At 41.8% G+C, this 6,000-nt stretch overlaps 1 protein-coding gene across 1 annotated transcript in view; it reads left to right on the top strand.

Moving 5' to 3' along the window:
- The first annotated feature begins 3,279 nt into the window (after positions 1-3,279).
- LOC149473036 (interleukin-4 receptor subunit alpha-like) overlaps positions 3,280-6,000 on the top strand; it is a 43,522-nt gene continuing 40,801 nt past the window's right edge. Inside the window, exon 1 of the mRNA XM_089682209.1 lies at positions 3,280-3,425. The gene's annotated coding sequence lies outside the window, so the exon portion shown is untranslated. The remainder of the gene's footprint in view (positions 3,426-6,000) is intronic.

Here is a 6,000-nt window from a genome sequence, read left to right as displayed (position 1 = left end):
GGGGGGGCATGAGGTGGCCGTTTGTCCTCGGACGCAAAATATCCTAGCTACGCCTCTGTGCTAGTCCCTCTGCTTTCTTATTAAAAACTGACCACACTTAGCATGAGAGCACAGCGTGGGCAGTTCTCTAGGTGTAAAACAATGGCTATATGAGCGCTGGGTAACATAGAGCAAATATATAAAATCAGCCGCCAGCAAAAAAGGAGGAAATACCTAAATCCTCTAATGGAATGTACAATAATCAATAAAATGCAGCGCTTGATATTGCAGATAAAAAAATTACATAAATAAATGGATGAATGAAAGTCTTAAAGAGTGCAACGTGACAATCGTGGTTCTTTAGGTGGCTGTTAAATTATCGTGACTTCCGTGGTTCGTAAGAAGTGAGTTTACAATGCACTAACCAGATAGCACAAGGTTTTGTGCGTTGGAGTAAATAAGACCTACTCCAAGGTACTCTGGGAACCGGAAATCTGCAAACAGGTGAAGTCGTCAGGTGGGGTCATCAGAGATCATCATCTCTGGACTGAGGCATTGAAGACATTGAGGCACCTTGCTACAGCCCCCCTCCCTTAAGGTGCTCCATGGTAGGAGACTTACACTAAAGTGCATGATCCCCCCGGTGGCTGAAATCCATACTGCATGATGTATCCAATATGATGATTACACACTATATTGGAATGAGGAAATCTGCACTGGTCTGATGACATCTGGTGACTCAACCCCACCTGATGACTTCACCTGTTTGCAGAGTTCCGGTTCCCAGAGTACCTTGGAGTAGGTCTTATTTACTCCAACGCACAAAACCTTGTGCTATCTGGTTAGTGCATTGTATGCTCACTTCTCACGAACCACGGAAGTCACGATAATTTAACAGCCACCTAAAGAACCACGATTGTCACGTTGCACTCTTTAAGAGTTTCAGTTCTCTAGGTGTGCTGCTCTCCTCCAATGATCAGACTTCTGCTGACACCCTCCCCCCCTGCACAGCCTTTCACTGAGAAGATCAATGTACTTATGTTTCTACTCTTCCAGCTCTTATGCAGCTGAGAACAGAGGATATGTGATCTGATATGTGTGCGGGAAGGTGCAGACAAACACACAGGCATTTGTGGCCCACATTTGGGGTGTTGTTAACATTTTATTGACACCCACTGCAGATCGCTAATGCAGTACATTTTGCATTTGGTTTGAATTGCACAGGAACCCATGTGTGTGATGCATGGCAAGTGTTACTAAACCCACAACAGTAAAATCAGTCTGTATATGCAGTAAAGCATGCTTGGTATACTCACTGTGGAACCCAAGGGTTTAATCCTCTGCATTGTGTAAAAAGGCTGTTTGATCCTGTCTTCTCTAATCCTCCCCTTCTTCTACTGTCCCAAATTTATCTGCTGATAGAACAGAGTCTTGGGGACAAGCTGCACATGTTCAGTTTGGTGTGTACTACTAGAGAGTTTTTTTTTTTTCTTGGGAGAGTGCATGTGATCAGCACAGGGCCAATCAGCACTGTCCAGACATGGGGTCAAGGATCCTGCAGCCTCATAGGACAATCAGGGGAGAATGAAATCTCCTCCTACAAGCTTTAACCAATGCTCTGCTGGACACTGATAGTCACATGACTGCTCTAACTGCTGATGAGAAGAGGTATTTAGCAGTTTATATTTACTAAAATAATTGCATTTCCATGTTCTGTGTACTGAGGGAGACCAGATATAGTGAATGCAGGGTCCTGAGTTTGATAACACTTTAAGATCGATTTTGCCAGCAAGCTGAAATGCTGATAAATCTTGATCGCTAAGTGACACAGCAACAAATCGCATTAAAAATTTGTTAGGGATTCTATACAAATTTATGATTTTATTAGCAAGAAATCACTGTGACTAGAGGGATGGATCTCTCGGGTGTCCTCAGCCAATAGGTTAACCTCCCTGGCGGTTTTCCCGAGTGTAGCTCAGGGTAAAGTTTCAGTACCAAAAGCGGTAACCCCGAGCTACACTCGGGCTTACCATGCAGCGGTGCATAGGGAGTCCCTGTAGCGCTTACCTTGTCCTTCGCTCCCATGATGCTTCCCCTGCAGCGTCCCCGGCCATCTCCTCCGGCCGATGCCGGCATCCAGCTTCCGTGTTCCGGTCCCTGTGACGTTGGGACGTACGGGCGCCGGAATCGGAGGCAAATTTGAAATTTTTAAAAAAATTTCATTTTTTTAAAAATGATTATTACATAGTAAAACATTGCTGTTTCAAAACATTTCACATACATTTTGTCCCTACTGCTTTGTCCTGTGCCCTGCCTGCATTTTGACTGTTCTTTCTGCCTGGAAACTTAGAAAAGTCCACGGCGTCCAAAAAGCGTCCCTTTATGTCAAAAGCGGTTTTAGACCAGCTAGAGAACAGCGATAGTAAATCAGAACCACTTGCAGAATTGAGTGATAATGATTCGTGGGGAAATTCGTCATCAGACACTGAAAACGATTCTGCGACTTTGCTCAGCGATGTGCGAACTTGGCGCTATATTACAAATTTCAGTGTTTTTGGTTTGATTATATTATTTAATTAAATGTATTATTATATTATTATTTTTTATGATTATTTATTAAATTATAATTTATGATTTTGTGTTTCAAGTTTTATCATATCCGGGATGTTTACTAGACTCTTGTTCGGACAGATTTCAGTGAGTTATTCCTAAATTACAGGCCTACAATAAAATAAAATACATATTTGGTACCGCTTTCAGCACCAAAAATCTGAAATAATCATACCGCCAGGGAGGTTAAAACAAAAACAGTTTGTTATTAGCGCATACCTTTTAATTAGGATTATTGTTGCCAAAATTTATTTTGGTTGGGATATGCTGCTGACATTTTGGTGTTTTTTGTAAGTGGCGCTTTTTTCTTTTTTAATTTGAAAAACAGAAAAAGGGCTGACTTGACGGACCTCTTGGTCTCTTTCTGCTGTCACACTTTTATGTTTCTATGAGTTGGGTGTTGTGAAGTTTACATGCTTCTGGTTTATAAATCTGATCCTGATGCAGTAAAGTTTACTTTTACTAATCCCAAATATATGCAGATTTCGTCACACTTCCTCAATTCCTGGGAAATGTACGCAGTAAAAGAGCCTCTAGGGGGATTCCTGTAAGAAACATGCAGCAGCTTTCCAAGCTGGACGAGAGCAGATTTGCATACTGCCTGCCCACAATATGTGTCAGTGCTGGGAAACAGTGTAATCACAAAGTACAGAAGGAAAAAAAAAAAAGAAGACTGTAACAGTAGGCTGAGCAATCCTGCCTGAGAGCTAAAGAGGAAATACGTGCAGGGTGTTGATAAGACACATTTTCGGCCCATGGGGAGACATGAAGAGCGGAGAACATCTCACCTAACTCTGGTGCTCTAGGTGACAGCTGCCGGATGGGTAGATCAATATGTAAGTTCACCAAATGGCAACTTTTTTTTTTCTTAAGAAATCTCATAAGAATATTACTGGGACTAATGACTGTGGGTTGAGGACTCCCAAACACGGGCACATATTGTATGATCAGAAAGGTTCCCAAGCAATCAAACAACTCGGTGTATGGGCAAAAATAAGTGTCAGTTGTCTTGCTGTGGATTAACAGTGTAAGAAGGTTTTTGAGTGACTGACATTTGTTTATTGCCCAATAAACATGGATAAGAACATATGTCGTCAGCACACCATGGACAGTCCATAATCAATAGTCCAAATGTTTGTTGATGTGATCACATCACAATAAGTGAAAGGTTTTGAGGCCACAAAGGAAACCTTCATCAGGTATGGCTCCGAAACGTTGCACTTATTGTGATCACTGCAATAAACATGTGGACTATCAAATATAGATCCAAGGTGTGCTGGCGACATTTTATGTTCTTATCTGTCGACCCACTGGTGGTTGCACAGCATACACCTCTTAATACAGGCCTTGCCCAGGAAAATGAAAGATGGGAATATATCTATTCTGCTATAGGACACTACTTATGATACATTCCATTAAAAAAAAAAAAATTGAAGAAGCACAAGGGCAAAGCAAAGGCAATGTTCTCTTTAAAGTAATTGTAAACCTCTGACATGAAATATGAACAAAGCATATCCCTCTATAGTGTGTACTTGTCTCAATCCAGAGCACTAAGTGTAATTTCTGTCTGCTGCTTCACTCCTTTGCTATCAGCACAAGTCACTTCTGACAAGTTTTCCTGACACCAAGAGAAAAATGGTGTCAGAGGAGGAACCTCTGGCAGATTGACAGCTTCAGCTCTGCTTCTGTGAGAGGTGTGGAGGGGGTGTGCCTCTTCCCTCCAATCACCTCTCAGAGTTCTCGTCACTGAGCTCTGCAGTGTGTAATTTCAGCTCTCCGCTCCTTTTTTCTGAACCTCAGACAAGCTGTATACGTTTGAACGGTTGTGGAGAAATAGATAGGTATAACTTATGTAGGAGGATTTGTTTCATCTCTGTGTATCACTGGAACCAGTCACTTCACTGGGTATATGTAAGAGTTTACAACCACTTTAACCACTTGCAGACCGACCGCCCGCAATGTACTGTGGACAGGTGGGCTGCACAGGTGAAGCAACATACCTGTACGTCGCTGCCTGTTTCCAAGTTTGTGGCGCGCATACACATACACCCTCCAGAACCTGCTGTAATTGTACACAGCAGGAGCCTGTCTGTAAGTCCCAGCCAATGATTCATGGACCTGTTGATTGGCAGCCCAGAGCTCTGTGTTGACAATCAACACAGAGCTCTGTACAGAGGGAAGGATCTCTGTTTCTCACCCCTGCTTAAACGAAGGATCTATTAGTAAAAAAAAGCACACTTTACACATAGTACACATATTTAGGCACACACTTAACCCCTTGAGCACCCTAGATGTTAACCCCTTCTGAGCCAGTGTCATTAGTACTGATCACTGTATTAATATCACTGGTGATGTCAGTGGCAGTTAGTCACCCCCCCCCCCAGCGTCAGATTGCCCGCCACCCTATCGCAGTCCCATTATAAGTCGCTGATCACCATCATCAGTGGTATTACCATAGTTTGTACTGTGGGCTGCACAGGCAAAGCGACTTACTTGTACGGCACTGCCTGTTTCCTGGTCTGGGGTGCGCATACGCCCAACCCCTCCAGCACCTGTTGTAATTGTACACAGCAGGAGCCTGTATAGCAGAATACATTTTGATCAAAATTTATGGAAACATTTTTATTTTTGAATTTGTAGCAGAAAGTAAAAAATATTGTTTTATTTTCATAATTTTCAGTCTTTTTTCCTTTATATTGCAAACTAGTAGTGATCAAATGCCATCAAAAGAAAGCTCTATTTGTGTGGAAAAAAAGATATATATTTATATATATATATATATATATATATATATAGTTTGGGTACAGCATTGCATGACCGCGCAATTACGAGTTATAGTAGCGCAGTACTAAATAGCAAAAAATGACCTGGTCATGAAGGGGGTAAAATCATCCGTAACCTAAGTGGTTAAGGAAAAGAGTAAGACTGCTGACTGATTGCAAAGATTTGATGGGAACATGAAGGCAAATCTGTGAGCAATAACAAATGCATGGTCACAAGTGTTATTTCTTTGAATCCCTGCACTGCCTGACTGTCATGAGAGTCCTAAAGTGGAACTTCACCCCAAGGCCCCATTCACACTTGGGGACCGTTCGTTTCATCAGTTCAGGCAAAGAAAAAAAATGGATTCGTTTACATCAGTTTTACATCAGTGTTTTACATCACTTTTTTACATCCACTACCAGTGCAAAAATGGATGCAAAAACAGTCTGTTTTTTAACAGCACAAAATTAGGGCTTTGATCCATTTGAAAAAATGGATGTTGACGGATATGGATGTAAACAGATGATCACCCGTTTACATCCATTTTTCCATAGTCTTCAGAGATAGCTGGGAGCAATGTAACTGATAGTAAAGCATCAAAGGCAGAATGCACAGAATGTTATCAGCTGACCAAATTTCGGAAAGAAT

This window comes from Staurois parvus, unplaced genomic scaffold (genome assembly GCF_062004578.1).
Source record: "Staurois parvus isolate SC_StPar_1 unplaced genomic scaffold, SC_StPar_1.0 ptg000018l, whole genome shotgun sequence".
Taxonomy (NCBI): Eukaryota; Metazoa; Chordata; class Amphibia; order Anura; family Ranidae; genus Staurois; species Staurois parvus.
The sequence above is the reverse complement of the archived record's forward strand: the minus strand, read 5'-3'. Positions and strand labels throughout refer to the sequence as shown.